The following is a 20,028-nucleotide window of genomic DNA, read 5'->3' on the forward strand; positions in this document are numbered from 1 at the left end:
GAAGAGAGGGAAGCCACTGGTGGATGGTACAATCCTAATTTCACCAGTTAATTCCCTTATTCCTCTTAATAGTCTCTTTAAACACAACTTTGAGGTTCAGTATGTATGGTAAAAAACAACATTTCACTTAATAATTTTATCCAATATAATAATAACTATAATAACTGCTATATTGAGTCCCTAAAACTTTATTTCAGGGGTATACTTGATACATTTATGAAATTCCAGGGGGGTGAATTCCCTGATAGCAATTAACTGAGTAGTAACTGAAGTAGTAACTCACTGGTATTTCTTTGGGAACTCTGTACACATGGAATTCCCTCTCTGTCAAAGATTAAGAGACTTTCAAAATCTTCATGATTTTGAAACGTGAAGTTTAGGCTTTAATGATTTTCCTTAAAAAAAAGAAGTGAAAGAAAAGCAGTCTATGCTTAAAACAGAATAAATAAGTAGGACAAAATTAATCAATAAGACTTAGTTGAGGTTGCTTACATGGGAGATCTATTTATCTTACACATTTTCCATCTGTACAAGGCCATTTTTGTGTTATTTATATGTGATTAACATAATTTGACAATCTGGTTTATTAGTATACTTGGTAACTAATTATATGTAAAATGCTAACAATATTTTCCCAGCTGTATCTTAGCAAGGGGACTTACTCTGAAGTATTAAAACAAATGTCACATGGGCTTGGGATGTGGCTCAAGCGGTAGCGCGCTCGTCTGGCATGCGTGGGGCCCGGGTTCGATCCTCAGCACCACATACAAACAAAGATGTTGTGTCTGCCGATAACTAAAAAATAAATATTAAAAATTCTCTCTCTCTCTCTCTCTCCTCTCTCACTCTCTCTTTAAAAAAAAAATAAAACAAATGTCACAAAGATTCTCTCCTTCCCTCCCTTCTTCCTTTCTTCTACACCTATCTTTAACTCACTAATGAAAACAAAGTTTAGAACATCAAATATTGTTGGAAAAATTGTTGGTCATGCATATTACCATGGGAATGCTATATTATACCTTTTAGTTAGAAAGCTTGAGGAAATGTCTACTTTTCTTTGTTCTGTAGCTTTGTTCCTTCTTTCCTCATTTTCTTTTTGGGTATAATAGGCAGATTAAAAAAATAAAATAAGGGACTTCCAAATGATTTGTATTTTATATTGCTGTACTATGGTTATATGTAACAGTGTGATTCATTGTGACATATTTATACACGCACAAAACAATTTGATCAATTTAATTCCCCACCACCTCCTCCCTAAATCCCTTTCCTCAACTCTATTGGTCTCCTTTGTATTTTCATGACATGCCCCCCACCTTTTTTTTTTTAAATTTTTGCCTATCTAGCTTCTGCATATGAGAGAGAACACATCACCCTTGACTTTCTGAGTCTGGCTTATTTTGCTTAACATGTTCTCCAGTTCCATCAATTTTCCTGCAAATGACACAATTTTATTTTTATTTATGGCTGAATAAAAATCCATTGTGTATAAATAACACATTTTCCTTATCCATTCATCTGTTGACAGACATCTAGGCTGGTTTCATAACTTGATTATTGTGAATTATGTTGTATAAACATGGGTATGCACATTTCACTGAAGTATGCTGATTTTAAGTTTTTTGAATAAATATCAAAGAGTGGTACAGATGGATCATATGGTAATTCCAGTCTTAGTCTTCTGAGGAATCACCATACTGATTTCTATTATGGTTTTACTACTTTACAATCCCACCAAAAGTGTTCTTTTTCCCCTATATCTTTGCTACCATTTATTATTACTTGTATTCTTTTTTTTTTTTTTTTGGGTACTGGAGATTGAACCCAGGGGGTGCTCAACCGCTGAGCAATGTTCCCAGCCATTTTTAACATTTTATTTAGAGACAGGGTCTCACTAAGTTGCTGAGGCTGGCTTTGAGCTTTTAATCTCCTGCCTCAGCCTCCTGAGTCACTGAGATTACAGGCATGCACCACTGCATCCCGCAATTACTTGTATTCTTGATGATTGCCCAAAATATTTGGATTACCAACATGAAATCTTAGTTCTGAAAATGAGTGTATCTTTATAAAACAAACCTACTAAGTGAATCAGTACTAAAGAGTAATGAAGTCATCTGCCTAATTAACTTGCGCCATGACTAACATTGCTATAACTGCAACTCAACAATAAAATTATCTTTTGGTGAATCATAATGTTCTATTTCTCTCCTGTCCACATGACCAACTATTTCTAGAATGTTTGCACCAAACTTTTATTACAAATGCTAATACTTAGTTATTTGGGGGGGGGGAAGTAACAAATACTTTCCGCAGGGGAAAAATTATTGCTTTCATTTCAGGGGGCCTAATTATAACACCACTTTCTATTTCAGTCCCTATTCATTTTCCAATTCTTCAGGGATTGGATAGTTTTAACAATGAAACAAGCAATGCTCCAATGTCTAATTAGGATTTTCATGTAGGATTAATAAGTCATGTCTCATTAGCTCCACTGAATTAGAGGTGTTTATCTTCACCTTGGCATGCTGATCTTGAAATAAGTTTGTGGATCAAGTACTGAAGGGTGTTGAACAAACAGTTTGATTCAAGCCAGTGAGCCTTCTGATGTCAATCTCATATTATTGACAAATGCAGCTTTATACACAAATGCTTAGATGTGTCCTTTTGAATGTACTAAGCATTGCACTATGATGTCCACTGGGGGAAACCATCATCTTCTTCTCTCCAGCAAAGAAGGCAGAGAGCATCTTTGCTTTCTTCCTAACATGGACTTACCCTTCTCACACAGGGGAAGAAAAAGAGGCCAGAGCACAGCAGACATACAGAACTCTTGTCAGCTCTGGTTCAGACTGGCAGGAGGCTGTGCCATGCATATTTGCTGGCAGCATTCTTTGAGTGGGCTTGGTTTTACAGTGACATGGCAGAGAGCAAAAAAATTCACTTCCAAACTTCCACTCAGTTAAAAACATTCTAGACTTTTTTACTTTTATTTTTCAATAGCCAAAAAATTGGTCAATGAAGAAGAAAACTAAAAGCCAATGTTAGTTCTTTGATCCTTAATCTTTTGAAATTAAAGCCCTGGAGCACAAAATCTCTTAGAGTCCTTACCCTTTGTGGATTCACAATGTACTTTAGTGAAATTGTCCATTCACTGCAGAAAGTCAAGCTTTCTTCACTGTTAGATCCCCAGTGTATCTCATGTGGTTGGTGTTCAATATGTACTTGTTGAATGAGTGAATAAAAGGTAGACCTTGAAATGCTGTGTAATTACAAGTGCCAGTTGAGTTTTTCTGATAAACTCTGCACTGGAAAGTCTCTCCTCAAGGAGTTCATAATATCACTGGGGAAATTAGCTTAAATAACACAAAACTTATCATGACTACATTCTGTGATAAGTTTATCACAAATTTGGGAGATTATGAATTTAAAGAAGGTCATGCAGACCTGGTAAGACACAGGTATAGATATACCTTTGTAGCCATTTTGGTTTTGGCAAACAAAAAAATAAAAATACAAATAAATGATAAGAAAAAAATATATAGTATACTTGCCAGCTACCAGCTATTTCATTTATATGTGATCACATTTAATTTTTATGACATTGATATGATTATCTGCAATTTATAGATAAATGAACTGAGGTTTGGGGAAGCTCAATAACAAGTCTAAGGTAACACAGTTAGCATGGTGAAAGAGGAATGAGAACTTAATTTTAGTGTCCTCAAATGCTTTGATCTGCCATATGCTGCTTCAATTGGAAATACACTGGGTCATCGAAGAAACTGAGTCTCAGGTAGAATGCTGCTTCTCCTATTGAGCTGCTCGTGATGAATACACATCCCTTCTTTGCATGCTCATCCTTACAGAGCCTGAAAACATTCTCACACATGACGTTATGCCACTTTTGTTCTCTAGGATTTTGTCTTCATACACATTCTCTGTTTTTCTGTCTGCTTTGTGTTTTCTTTTACCCTTTGTTTTTACATTTGTCCCATCTAACCTACCTGACTTGGATTGGTTTTGACTTTTAGAAGGTGAAAACATTGTTCATTTTTCCCGTCTTCTGCCAATCTTCTGACTTGGCCTTGACATCTGCTTTCTGAGTCCTGTTATGGATTCACTTGTCTTTTCCCCTTCATATTCATGCATCTGGCTTCCTATCACTCTTTTCCTGGACTCCCCATCTTGCGATATCCATGCATGATGACAGGCCATGCATGATGACAGGGGCATGGGCAATCCAAACTGTATGTATAGTCTGAGTTGAGATCAAAACCTGCTTATGTATAGACAAGGAGAGGATTCTTTGGAAGAGAGAAAAAGTAGTTTGGTTTGTACTAAACAATGGAAATCAGATCGAATATGCAAGAACATTAGATAATAGATTTCCTAAAAAGGCAGACGTGGATTTGAGATGATAGTGTAAGGAATGAAGCATAGGCCCAAGTGAATGAAGAAAGGAACTGTTAAATACTTTTTATGTAGAAGAAAAATTCAATCCCAAATAGCATGAAAGAGGGATGGGAAGATGGATAAGGGTCTCAGGGAAGAAATTAATGCTAATTTATCCAACATGAGACAGCAACAGCTTGCACAGCGAAGAAAAGTTGTGTGAATGAAGTAAAAAGGGTGAGTATAGAAGTATTTTTTAAAAATATTATAAGAACATGGAAGAAGAATGGATAAAATATATTCCATTTTAGGATTATCTCTAGTTTTCAAAAAAACTGGGAAAAATTAAAGTAAGTCCCAATATTTCTCTAAATATAGTGAAACAAATCAAAACACAAAATGGATAAGAAAGTAACCAGCAACAATACAATGTGATGATAATGCTATTTAGGATTATATATTTTTGTATTTTTCTCTTTATAGTTTTCAAACCATGAGCTAATATTTCTCAGAGGCATATGATATGCTGAAGAAAAAAATTTATTAAAAATATACAATACGATCCTTTCTGAACAGATGTTGAAGATTACAAAGGAGGGAATTACTCCTTTTCCCCTCAGTATATGGTATATATTTTTTAGGGTATGTATTCTTATTCTAATAACTGTATATGGATGCAATCATGGTTCAAGTTATAGTATAATGGAATTTCCTTGAGATGGTGATAAAGACAGTCAGAAGTTGAACATTTTGTAAACATTGTAGAAAGACCCATGGACAGTTATAATGGCTCTCATGATCCTTGATCACCGATGTTCATGCTTTTGTGTGATATCCTTCCTTTGATCATGGGCAAGATCTGTGATTTGTAACTAGTCAATAGAATATGGCAAAGGTGACTGGATGCCACGCTTGCCATTTTATTCTATTGTATAAATTGTCTTTCTAGTAGACTTGCTCTAGAGTATTTTTCACTCTTGCTGGCTTTGAAGAAGAAAACTGACATGAATCCTTAGCTGCTAGAAACTGAATGCTGTCAAAAGTCCCTGAGCATAGAAACAAGCCTTTCCCTTAGTTGGGCTTCCAGATGAAAACTATGTGCTGGCTGATACCTTGATGACAGCTTTGTGAGACCCCAAAGCAGAGAATCCAGCTAAATGATCCCCAGACTTGTGACCCATAGGAATGATGAGATCATAAATGTGTGTTGTTTTAAGCTGCTAAATTTGTAGGAATTTGTTGTGGGCATAGAAAACTAATATAGCTCGCCTCTGCTCCTCTTCTTTTATTGGCTCTATAAACAGATTAATTAGCCTGGGTAATTCTGGGCTAATCCCTGTCCCTTATGACCAACAGCTATCATCTATGCACTTAGCATATTCCAAGATCATACTTCTTACCCACCCCTTCTTTTACATGTTTTATATCTTCCAAAGAAGTGAAATTCAGACTATACAACCCAGGCCTTTCTACAGTGCTGAAGGCTACATGCTTTCATGAGGTCACTCTTAGGGACTGGGAAGAAAGGAAGTGGTATTGCCAAGGGCAAGGGTCAAATACCCAAAGAACATCATAACCTGATGGGGTGCTGAGCTGAGGTAGGGCAGTGCCAGGGCCTTTTCTTAGACTATAGTTAATTCCACTGCTGCTCAGGGCAGCAGGGGCACATAAATGACCTCACTTTATAGTAGAGGAAGTTTTTATAACTTTCTATGCCTGCTCTCATCATTTCCTGCCTAAACTAAATGTTCACTCAGGCTTGGATCTTATTTCCTGTCAAATTTATCCTCTACCCTGTTCCCAGACTGATTCCTAAAACACAAATCTGACTGATCTCACATTTTCCACTTGGGTTCAGGATAAATTAAAATCCTTCCAAAGCCTTGCATAGTCTGGCTTGCCCTTTTGATATATCTCTGGATACATCCATTCTGTGAACTTGCTTACCACTCTATTTCAATAAGACTCAGAGTTTGTTGTATATTTTCCAGGGCAAATTCATGCTATTTTCATCTATATTCTTGCTGAAGCTGTTCACCCTGTGAGGAATGTTGTTCACCATTTCTTAGAATAACTACACTACATCCTTTATGATTCAATCGATGTATTACAATCCCCATGAAGTCTTCACTCACCAATTAAGGAGGAAAGTTCCAGGCTGAGGCACAGATTTTGTGAGGATCCAGTTGGAAAAGGATCAGAACTGTGATAAATTGCACATTTAATCTAGGGGCGCATCTCTCTTAGGCTTGTCTTCAAATATTGACCATAACCAATGCTAAATTAGAAAGTTCTAAATGTTACAGAGATGCTTCAGTACGTCATTATTTATATATCCATTCTTTTGCTAGATGAAAGCATAATAAAATATGCTCCTTTACTGTTATACTATTACAATTAATATCTATTTAGGTATATATTTTTTTAAATTTAATATAGTAACTCCATTTCCCATGAAATGGTTTTTATAGTGAATTTTAAAATGGTTTCTGAGACAACTGGAAACATCATAAGAATGAAGAGTTTAGCAACTGAGCATTTGAATAACTGGAAATATTATTATTACATATTTGATGTCCCCAAATTGCAGAAGATATGGGGGATATGCAAGGAAGGAAACTTTGGATGAAAAATAGAAAAAATGTCAAATAAAATATGTTTAGGTATCAAAACTTGTCCAAATAGTAAGGAAAAGGAACCACCTATTCTTTATTTTGTTAATTTACTGGGAATGTAAGTGCCACTAGAGGTCTCCCTAATATTCCACAATTGTTGAGAGACCGCAGGGGTAAGAGAATAATGAATAAAAATGCTCTGTAATATAAAGTATGCCTTATTCACATTAAAATTTGCATATTTGTATAAAGCCTGAAATGGAACTTTATTATTTTAAGGTTTGCTAGAGTTAAAAATGTATTTGTGGTAAATAATTTAGCAATGCAAATGTAAATAAGCACCTGATAGAGAAAGGCGTAATATGCTTCATTGCACTCAATTTCTTTAGTGTAATAAAAGAGGGGGAAAAAAAACTTCATATAGTTTCTTGATTACTTTTCTTCCTGAGAAACACAAAGCAAAAAGATTAAATTTTTTACAACATGAATTATTCTATTATATCAAAGAAACATTATTTATGTATAAGAAATGCATCTATATTTAGATACATATATATATATAATTGGATGTTAGATTGTTTATCTCTTTTCAGCAGTATATATGGAGTTAAAATTTTAAATTGTGATTATTAATATATTCATGAAAAGTTCAGTCCTAATAGAAATAACATGTTATTAGGATGATTTTCATTTATTGTTCTAAGACATATAAAATGAAAAACTTGTTTGAAAACTTTTGCCCTACAACAAAAGCATTATTACTAGGGAAGGAAATATTGGATATTTAGCATCCTTTATATTGTATATTGTGATCTATGTTCATTCTCACAAACGCAGGCTCAAACTATAAAGAGTACTGTATTTCATATTTCTTGTTTGTTTCTATTCTTATCAAACGTTGTGGCATAAATGCTTGAAAATTCTACATAGAGCTATATTTGAAGAATATTTTGTTCTCTGAAAAATATGAATCTTTGAATTGTAGTAATCAGAATTATTTTGGGAATGGGATATGAGAAAGCAAATGGAATTTTCCATTGCTTTCTTTTGTATTTTTTTCTTTTCTTTCTCCATTTTTTTAAAAATCAGAGTATAGCCTACATTCTCATGCTTTTCTCAGACTATTAATTCTCAACTAAAATTGAGAATTTATATCCAATGGACATAGAGGAGTACAGACAAATTCCATGGGCTGGCAAATAATTCATTCATATTTTTAGGCTTATATATGTGTATGTGTTTTTTTTTCTGCTTCTTCCTTACACACAAAAGCCAATGAATGACTCATGTACAGTCGTTTTCTTGTCTGCCTCTTTCTCTGGTATTTTACAAAATAAAGGTAGTTCTGGAAGAAAAGGCTGGGAATTAAGTTGTAATCAATACTTTCTAACTCAGACTTTTTACCAAGCAAGTGAAGAACCTGTTAAACATTCAAGTAAGTAGTCAGCATGATGAAGTTGTAATAATCTTTAATTTAAACTAGAACTTTTGTTACAATTCCTTTGTTGAATTTTTTATTTTATTTTTATTTAAAGCCAATAAGCTAAAACTCCAACCAAATTGAAGCCTTCATTTTGGTAACTCAAATCAAAATCAGAAGATCGGTGAGGCTAAATGCATGCCTTTTTGATAATATCTTTCAAAAACTAGATGGCCACTAAATCTGGAGGCACAGGCAAATGTTTAACAAATGATTTAGTAATATATTACATATAGATGGTAAGTTAATATTGTCTATGTTTTCAGATTTTATGTCCTTTCTCAAATGATTTTCTCTCATTGTTTCAAGTATATGTGTATATACACACCCATATGAACATGATATTTATATGCCTGAGTATGAGAGAAGAGTAACTAAGAATTAGTTGATGAATAGATATATTATGCATCTGTACAAACCATAAGTAAAAAGGAAAATCATTTACTCTTATTCTGTAAGATATTTTTTGAGTTAATTGGAGCTTGTCCTAGAAAGAATAACTGTGTAAGGCCATTGGTATGTATTTCAGTCTGAAAAGAGACTAAATAATTTGATGTCATAGAGAGGCTAGCTCATTTTGTATACACACACACACACACAACACACACATCCCTACTTGCATACACACACGTACATATATACGGGTATAGGTATATTTGTATATTTTTTTCCTTGAGCATTTATTAAGTTTTAGCTTACTGTCCTTTGGAAATGCTTAATAAATATATATTCAAAGTTAAATAACAACATGGGACAACTTATAAGGATGACAGGAAGCAGAGCAATCAAGGTCTCTCGGTCTGTCCTGGTTTTTCTGGGCTGCAGGAAGGGCTGCTCTTGTTTGGCCTCTGGGATACCCTAGAGGATCATCCATAAACCTTGGCTTACTAGTCAAGCTACAGGGCCAGCAAGCTACTCCCATTTTAAGAGTTGTAGACGAATTGTAAGTATTTTAAGGCAGTGGCCCTAATTGAAAAGTTCCATCTACATAGATTGTTTGTTACCTTATTTGTCTTGCCAATTATGAGTGATGAATAATCTTCTGGAAGTTTCTGCTGTATACTCCAAAATTTTAATGCAGGACATGCAGTATAGAGTTACTGCATCATAATAGTTCCCACTCCCTGAAGTTCTATTTTCATTGTTTTTTCTTTAGATTTAAGTACAAGGTATACATATAATAAAATCTGGAGTATAACAAACATAGTTGAGTAATCAACCAAAAAATTAAGCAATTTGCAAAGTGAAGTTTTTATCATGTTTTTGTGGCTAAGGCCAATGAATAAAACCAAGTGGACTTAGGTCTCTAAACTATCAAGGAGGGAATGATTCACTTCCTTATCAGTTTATTAGGGTTTTCTCTAATCACAATAGTTGATTCCAAATAATCCACCTATATGGGCAGATGGTGACCTCTCTCTGCTTCCACATTAATTTTCTATTCTGATTGCCTTATATTAGAGTCCAGGACTTACCCCAGCTGAGTCATAAAATGCAGCCTTACCTAGGCATTGAAATCCCCACAGATTTGACCCAAAGCTGCATGATTATTATGAATCTTGGCCTTTTCTTATATTGTTAGTCAATATTTACAAGCACTGTGGTCTATGAATAAAGCACCATTCTGGAAAATAGTCCTGAGAGAGGAGGAAAACATGGTAATTTTTCTAAGGAGAAGAAGGGCCCCAACTTCATGGTTCAGATCCTAATGTATGTCACTTTTTATCCTGTATTATAGTTGTCTTTGATAGAATTTCTAAAAATAAAGTTATCTTTCTAGAATGTCTTATTTTGGAAAACATGGGATGAAAATTCCCAGCTTAGGACTATATGTACTATGAGCCGGGTACCAGCAGGTCAATATATAGGTAAGCGGGCGTGGACCCATACTCTCTCAAACATACATACACATTCTTCTTAAACACAAACTTTACATTCTCTTTCTTATTTTATTCCTGGAAATAGGTACTCTTGGCCATTTTCTTCAGGTAGAGATTGTAGATGATGGACTGGCATCCTACCACACCTCACTTAAAGAGAAAAATTTGAAGTCTGGACATGTGTAGTCTTGTGGAAAGGAAACTTATTTCGTTCATAAGACAAGAGCAGTAGTATGGCTAGCAGTATTTCCCCAGAGATGGCCTGATTTAAAAAAAAAATCGATATCAACTCTTGACACATTTTCATTTACATCAGCACATGGCTTTCAGTCGGGGCACAAATCAATAGGCAGCTTTTAACACTGCCCAACTATTTCTTCCTACTGGGCTCCAGGCAGGCCATTTGCCGTTAACATACCATGTTTCTTAGGGAGGAAGTTTAACTGTTTTTCCTGTGACTAATCACAACAGCCTAAACTATAGCATTAATCACATGACATTTTCCTCATCACCACTTACAACCAATTGACTTTTTACTTAGTGAAAGCATTTGCAGAAGGTGACAGTTATTCTAAGGGGGTCAAGAGTCAATGGGAAAATAAATATTTAGTTCTTAAACATATATAGTACATGACTTCTGAAGTTGACTCTATGCTATGAAGCCTTTAGGAGTCTTATCACTTGTAGGTAAGAAGTCACAGATGATGGAAAACAAGGTTGCTTAAAATGACAGTGCTAGCCAAGAATCACGGCATTTGGTTTAAAAATAGTCTGTTCCTTTCTATAAACTAAAAATCACATCAAGGGTCACTAGTAAATGCCAAAGTGTTTTCTCTAACTTTTGCAAATAAATTCTTTCTCCTTCTTTTGATTTTTAAGTTGGCATGGAAATTCAGTTAGTTCTGATGCTGAGACTGACAACCTCTGCAGTATTGGCAGTCTCAATTAAATGTATCATCTAGTTCATTACTGTAGCAACCCAGATTTCTAAATAATGAATCAAATTCTTACATTATTCAAAAGTCACAAAGGAGTTATTAAGCCAAATAAGCAGAGACTTGGAAAGATATACAACACATTTATCTAGGGCAATTACAAAGCACAAAAGTAAATGTTTTAAAAATATATGAAAAGGCAACCTTCTATATTTTATTGCATTATATTTATATTATTCCTTAACAGTAATAATATCTTTTTAGAGTAGTGCTCCCCTGGGATGCCAATCTGCTCGGATGTACCTTGCAAAAATACTGTATGGATAAAAAAGTCTGAGGAATGATGCCTTCAGAGAGCTCCTCTTTGAGATTTATAGGCTTGTACCAAAGTCTCAAAATACCTTTAGTAAAGAAAATTGGATTCATTGTAGTGTTTCTTCCACTGCATACCCATTCTAGTACATGTTATTGCACTATCAGTTTAGGAATAGTTGCATGCTGCCTCAGGTTTTGGATATTCCCAGAATATAAGCTGGGTTTGACATTCAGCATTGAAATAGCATGAGAAATAAATGAGGAAGGGTCTGCTGCTATATTTGTCTATCTCCTCCACTTCAGAGCATGTGATCTGGTGTTACAGAGATTTTGGACATGAACGTGATAGAGCCCTTATAACTTGATGCCTAGGAAGAATTTTGCCTTGATGGAAGGGGGTACAGACCAGGGTGACTCAAGGTAATAAACATTAGCCATAATAACTATACTCCAGGAATCAGAAGGTGGTCTTTGTTTTCCCTTTTAGAACACTTGATTGAATTGGATGCTTGTGCCCCCAAATACACAATATACTCTTATTTAAACTGAGTCATTGAAATTACATCATGATCCAACATGATGAGCCACACCTAGGGTTGTGTATAAATTTAAAATCTGGCTTCCTAAATAGACATTTCAGAAAAAAAAGTATGAACTGCAGAATGTGCCAGTGTCTCTTTCCTCTGGAAAACACTAGTTACTGGACTAGATAGATATTTTTAAGTCCCACATAAAATATTTTCTTGGGACTGTACACTTCAAGATGACTTGTTATTGTGAAGAGTTTTCAAAATGAATTTCTAATTCACATTAAGTAACAATACTGCACTTTATAGGAAGTGTGATGTATTTGAAAAAGAATCAAAATGTTTGCCAAAACTTTTGAATGCTTTCATTTCTTGTCCCATTCTGTTTCAACTGCTTACCTATATTTTAAGGCTTCCTTCTTCTCTGTGTGTACTGAATGAGATAGAGAGCTTTTAAAACGTTTCATAAATATAAATTCATTTTAATTTGTATTTAAATTTTACAAGCCATATGCAGTGGCACAGGCCTGTAATCCCAGAGGCTCAGGAGGCTGAAGCAGGAGGATCATGAATTCAAAGCAAGCCTCAGCAACTCAGCGAGGCCCTAAGAAACTTAGTGAGAACCTGTCTCTAAATAAAAAATTAAAAAGGTCTGGGGATGTAGCTCAGTGGTTAAGCCCCCTTGGATTCAATCCCTAGTATCAAAAAAAAAAAAAAAGAAAGAAATTATATAATGCACATACTAATCTCTGGTTTTTTGAATATTGAAAAGAAAAAAACAAATGAGTTGATTTAAAGAAAAAATATAAACTAAATCGTAGCAGAGATGATAAGAAGATATGGAAAAGCTCTTGAAAACCGAGAGCGGTTGACTTAACAGTTGAAAATCACAGCTTGGTGATTTTGGAGAATACAATGATTCATTTCTTTTTTTTTATTGGTTGTTCACAACATTACAAAGCTCTTGACATATCATATTTCATACATTAGATTGAAGTGGGTTATGAACTCCCATTTTTACCCCAAATACAGATTGCAGAATCACGTCGGTTACACATCACATTTTTACATACTGCCATATTAGTGATTGTTGTATTCTGCTACCTTTCCTATCCTCTACTATCCCCCCTCCCCTCCCCTCCCATCTTCTCTCTCTACCCCATCTACTGTAATTCATTTCTCTCCTTGTTTATTTTCCCATTCCCCTCACAACCTCTTATATGTAATTTTGTATAGCAATGAGGGTCTCCCTTCATTTCCATGCAATTTCCCTTTTCTCTCTCTTTCCCTCCCATCTCATGTCTCTGTTTAAAGTTAATCTTTTCTTCCTGCTCTTCCTCCCTACTCTGTTCATAGTTGCTCTCATTATATCAAAGAAGACATTTGGTATTTGTTTTTTAGGGATTGGCTAGCTTCACTAAGCATAATCTGCTCTAGTGCCATCCATTTCCCTGCAAATTCCATGATTTTGTCATTTTTTAATGCTGCATAATATTCCATGGTGTATAAATGCCACCTTTTTTAATCCATTCATCTATCGAAGGGCATCTGGGTTGTTCCACAGTCTAGCTATTGTGAATTGTGCTGCTATGAACATCGATGTGGCAGTATCCCTGTAGCATGCTCTTTTAAGGTCTTCAGGGAATAGTTCGAGAAGGGCAATAGCAGGGTCAAATGGTGGTTCCATTCCCAGCTTTCCCAGGAATCTCCAAACTGCTTTCCAAATTGGCCACACCAATTTGCAGTCCCACCAGCAATGTACAAGTGTACCCTTTTCTCCACATCCTCACCAGCACTTGTTGTTGTTTGGCTGCCAATCTTACTGGAGTGAGATGGTATCTTAGGGTGGTTTTTATTTGCATTTCTCTGACTGCTAGAGATGGTGAGCATTTTTTCATGTACTTGTTGATTGATTGTATATCTTCCTCTGAGAAGTGTCTGTTCAGGTCCTTGGCCTATTTGTTGATTGGGTTATTTGTTATCTTATTGTCTAATTTTTTGAGTTCTTTGTATACTCTGGATATTAGGGCTCTATCTGAAGTGTGAGGAGTAAAAATTTGTTCCCAGGATGTAGGCTCCCTATTTACCTCTCTTATTGTTTCTCTTGCTGAGAAAAAACTTTTTAGTTTAAGTATTGATTGACTATATCCTTAATATCTGGTGTTGTTATTTCCAAAGCATCCCAAAGTACTATATTCTTTTTGATATATGAACAATGATATTATCTAAAAGGAGGAATATTTGATTTTTTTTGTTTTTAAAAATGTTTAAAGTTGAGAGATTTTTATAAATTATAAAAATCATATGACAAGCAAGTGACAGGAACTGCAATTGAACTCAATTCCTCTGACCCCTTCTCTGAGTGGTGTGTTTGTTAAAAATACTAACAGCTAGAGAATTGTGAACATTCAGGTATCTGGCAAATAGACATACCTTACCTTTTACCTGTGGTGACTAATTACAGGCTAATGTTAGAAGTATACAAATCCACCCTTCTCCTTCACTGAGCATCAGTATATTTTATATCAGTGGAGCTTGTTACCTTAAGTCCAGGCTCCCCACGGTCATTGTCTTCTTGATAGTTTCTCAAATCTTTTGAGCTTTGGGGTTTGCTAGGATTGGCCCCAATTTCCTGGATCCTGCAAAATCCTACACTTTAACCTCATCTCAATAGCCACTCCTGGACAGGGCTGATTTCTACGTTAACACTGCACTGGATTTTGTTCAGCTACATGTTAGGTGTGAAATACGCAGGTGTGGTCTTGAAAGTTAATGTAGCTTCTCTAAAAGTCATCCTGAGTGCTTATACTTATTTACTTAAAAAGTTTTGAAGATTGAGATATGGGACTAAATACAAAGAGAGAGAGAGAGAGAGAGAGAGAGAGAGAGAGAGAGAGAGAGAGAGAGAGAGAAAAAGAGAGAGAGAGAGAGAGCGCGCGCATACTTTTGGTTTAAGTTACCCATAGATTCAGGATTATGTCACAAGACTCACTTTTGTAGCTTTGGATATTATCTTCCTCAATTCAGGCTTAGTTTATACCCAAACCTCAGCTTTTGCCACCTTTTATTCATTCACTTAAAACTTTCACAGATTTTGGAGTAAGTACTCTGGGATACACTCATCTTACCAATTCCCAAGAGCACTTTCAAAGCTCCATAGAATAAGAAAAAAAAGAGTTTGCGATAATGACCTGGTGATTTTTTTTGTAATGGTTTCCCAGTGAAGTGTGAACTACTCTCATAGCTGTCAACAGAACCATCCAGGAACTAGGGGCTACATTATTTTGAGGCGATTTTAAGGTCAACAGAATAATTATGAGTGAAAGATTTTGCTTTCTAGGAGTGCGGGGAATACACTAGGAAACAGAAGGAAACAGCTCAAATATATATGAACAGCTTCAGGAGAGCTGAAAAGCACGATAATCCCTCAAAATTCCTCCTAAAATCTAAGCCATGGAAACATCAGTAAGACTTTAACCAAAGTATGTTTTACCTAATATGTTACCTTAGATGACCACTAGCAAAGTGGTATGGTTATGTGTATAAGTAATTAAGAATAAGTAATCAGTCTATTTGTGCTGTTTTATAAGATTGACAGCATAATTTTACTATTTTAACTCATCAGAGAAGTTTATATTTACAAATAGGCCTTGTGATTTTCTATATCAACAAATTTTTCTTTATAATTTTATATATATTTCCTGGAACTTAACTCATGTAAAGCAATTAAATAGAGTATATGAGAAAATACTATTTTTGTCTCACAAAACTATCTTCATGAGAGAAAATTATCATTGCAGGGAAGATACAGATTTATGAAATAGGTTGCCCACATGTTCTTTTACAAAGGATTTGACTCCTTATGGCATTAGCGAAATTTACATTGATTAACCAGTAAGCTGTAATGTTGTTTTCGATCTGGTCTGAACAAATCAATTTTACTTAACACTCTAAGTTTTCTTGACTTTGAGGTGTTTAGGGTAAGTAGATATTATATTGCCTGTGGGAAAACACTACAGTTGTAATTAAGCTAAGGAGGTAATTTCGTGAAAAGAAGAGAATAGGGCAAAGTTTTCAGGATAATGGGATTCCCAGAAATGCAAGAACTGTCCCTACTTGAATGAAATAAATTACATTATCATTTATCATATGACTAATTGAAGAGTAGCCACCTCCTTGTTAAAATAGGCCTATCAAATGAAATGATAAAATACCATCATTTAGAAGAAGGATAACAAATTAAGAGATACTATTAACAACAACAACAAAAAACCCTATGTAGACTTGGCTTTCCATAAACTTTCCTTGAACTGAATGAATAAAAAAGACCAGCATAAAAAAATCTCCTTCTCCACTCATAATATCCTCTATTTACACTTTTCTGTAATTAACAGTACAGAATAGAAACAATAGCTAAACTGTGGAACCAACCTAGTTGCTCTTCAATAGATGAATGGATAAAAAATGTGGCATATATACACAAAGGAGTATTAATCAGCAATAAAAGAATAAAATCACGCATTTTCAGGTTAATAGATGGAGTTAGAGAAGATGATGCTAAGTGAAGTTAACCAATCCCCCAAAAAACAAATGCCAAATGTTTTCTTTGATATAAGGAGACTGATTCATAGTGGGATAGGAAGAGGGAACATGGGAGGAACAGACGAACTCTAGATAGGGCAGAGGGGTTGGAGGGGAAAGGAGGAGGCATGGGGTTATTAATGATGGTGGAATGTGAGGATCATTGTTCAAAGTACAGGTATGAATACACAAATTGGTGTAAATATACTTTGTATACAACCAGAGACATGAAAAATTGTGCTGTGAATGTGTAGTAAGAATTGCAATGCATTCTGCTGTCATATATAAATTAAAAAATTATTCTTAAAAAAGGAACTATATGTAATGGGCACATAAGCCATATATGTCTACAATTATCTCTTTTATTCAGTATGTAAAAATGATGTACCAATTTGTGGCAGTATAGTAAAATGGCTATCCAGAAGCTAGTGTCTTAAGAACATGGACGAACATTTAGGATGGAATTAAACTTTTCATTTTGAAAAATCCCTTACTGTTTGAGAGTTAACGATAATACCACTACTGAAATCACTTGTTCGTGGTCATTATAAAGTTTCAGGAACAATGCAAAAGTTAAAACCAAGACAAAGTTCTGAGAAAGTATATAATAATATATTCCTAGAAAATGATTAATAAAAAAATACTTAATCATTATTTCCATCTGGAGAAAAGTTAACATGTAATATATAAATTCTAAAAGGTTGTTATGCACTTTACCAAATCCAGCATTTTTTACTGCTACTAAAATCAGAAGACCAGCAGATGGCATATTAAAAAAAAAATTCCATTAAATCCATCTCAGAAATTGCACAAAAGACTTGTTGGAAATGATACTGAGAAGTAATGGGAAACAAACATAGGTTTTATTCTTCCCCAAAGCCCAAATTACTTATTAAATAAGGAATTAAGGAAGCATTGTCATATTTTTCTGGCTGTTTTTTCTTCTACTGAGTTTCGATTTCTGCTTTTTGAAACAGAAAAATGGGAAGACACTTAAAAATAATACACCATGAGCAGAAGAGGTTTATCCCAAGGATGTTTTCACATTTTAAAATCAAATAATGAAACTTACCAGATTTGTGAGTCAGCTTTTTGTCACTGTGACCAAAATACCTGATAGAAGCAACTTAAGATTTATTTTGGCTCATGGTTTTAGAGGTTTTAGTCCAGAGTTGGCTGGCTTCATTGATTTGGGCCTCAAAGTCACAATATCATGATAGAGAGTTATGGTAGAAGAAAGCTGCTCAGCTCATGGCAGCCAGGAGGCAGAGAAAGGGAGGGCAGGGTTATGAGAAAGGGGCCAAAGACAAGATATAGTCTCCAGGGTCATGCCCCCGTGACACATTTCTTCCAACAGTTTTCCACCTGCTTATGGTTTATACCAACTTCCAATAGTCCAGTCAGCTGTCAATGGAATAATCCAGTGATGAGGTTGGAACCCTCATGATTCAGTTAATTCCCCAAAGTCTTCCTTCTGAACATTGCTGCAATGGGGAACATGAGCTTTTTGAGAACAGTCCAAATACAAACCACACCACCAGAGTAACGCTAAAAGAGAGAAACCAAATGATCACTTCAATAGACACTAGGAAAGAATTTGACAAAATCTAGCATTGATTTCATGGGAAACTAAACAAATGAGGAATTAAGGAATTTTTTTTTGACCTGATAAAGTTCATATCCTAAAAGCCTGCAGTTAACATTACACATATGGATTAAAAACTTAATGCTTATCTCCTAAAATCAGGAACAAGACAAAATTGTCTGTTCTTGGCATATCTACATAGCAGCACTTGTGCCGGAAGTTCTCACCAGTGTAATAGGCAAGAAAGAGAAAGGATGGATTGGAAAGGTAGAAGTAAAATTATCGTTATTTGCAGATGATGTGATTATCTATACAGAAAGACTAATGGAATCTATAAAAGTGCTATTAGAATAAAGACTTTAATAATGTTGCAGAATACAAGTTCAATACCTGAAACTCAGCTGTAATTCTATATGCAATACTAGCAATGATCAATATGAAGTTCAATGCCTTTATAATAGCATAGAAGTATGGAATATTTAGGAGATAAATTTGACAAATCATATGGAAAACTTGTATACCAAATATCACAAACAGTGTTGAGTCAAATTTAAGAAGACCCAATAATAAATACCTTGTCTGTGTGTTGGAAAACTGAATATTGTTCAGCATTCATCTGTACTTAATTTCATTCAAAGATTCAATGTAATCCCAATTAAACTCTTAGCAGGCTTTTTTTTTCTTTTTTGGTGGAAATTGAGAAGGGGATTCTAAAATTCATACGAAAAATCATAGGACCTGAAATAACCAAAGCATTTTTTTAAAAAAGAATGAAGTTGGAGAATTAAACTACTTGACTTCAAGATGTATTATAAAGCTGTAAGAGTGTGGCAAATATAAGGATTATATTTTCATAAGGATGGGCAAATAGATTGATGGAGCAGAAGAGTCCAGAAATAAACACACATCTAGATGGGCAATTGCTTTTTGACAAAGATACAAAGGTAGTATGGTGGAGAAATGATTGTCTTTTCATCAGGTAGTGATGGAACAACTTGGATATCGATATGCAAAAACAAACAGAAATGTGCATTGTAGCTTGTGCCATATGCAAATATTATCTCAAAATGGATCACAGACCAAATGCACAACCTTAAGTTCTAAACCTGTAGAAAAAACATAGAAGAAATTTTCTCTTTATAGAAAACACATTCTAATCTATAGTGAGGGGAAATCAGATCAATGCTAGTTTGAAGGATGGGAGAGAAGAGGAGCAAGAAGACGTGGGAAGGTATGTAGATATGTAGGTATATGGAAATATGCTTGTATCTTTCTCTGTGTCATACATATATGTGTATATAGATTTAGATATAAGAGAGAGTATAGATTCATAGTCTAGGTCCAATCAAGACAGAGAAAAATCACAGTAACTTAAACAGAGAAAATTTTTAATATAAAGAATTACTAACTACAATAGTGGGCTGCAGTTACCAGGAATTGGTTAATAAGAGGTAAGGAGAAGTCTACAGGAATAGCAGATATAAAAAACAACTATTACCTTGAAAGTTGAGAAAGATCACCTGAGGAAAAGCCTCATTGTCTTTGTCCCTTATATCCAATGAAGCTGAAATATAGACCTTGTTGGAGAGGGCACAGCCTTGGCTTGCTGGACAGTAAAGGATGTTACTGTGGTACAGCACTGCTACAAATTGCCTAAAATCCCGCCCCCAGGGCTATGAGGGAGCTGACTTTAGGAAGAGTCTCCCCAGATGCACTCA

The 20,028-nt window shown here is 34.9% G+C and overlaps 1 protein-coding gene across 4 annotated transcripts in view; it reads right to left on the reverse strand.

The window, feature by feature from the left end:
• Positions 1-20,028, reverse strand: part of HS3ST5 (heparan sulfate-glucosamine 3-sulfotransferase 5) — a 263,151-nt gene that overhangs the window by 30,271 nt on the left and 212,852 nt on the right. The gene's annotated exons all lie outside the window — the stretch shown is intronic.

The sequence above is a fragment of the Spermophilus citellus genome (genome assembly GCF_964194105.1).
Source record: "Spermophilus citellus genome assembly, chromosome: 5".
NCBI classification, from domain to species: domain Eukaryota; kingdom Metazoa; phylum Chordata; class Mammalia; order Rodentia; family Sciuridae; genus Spermophilus; species Spermophilus citellus.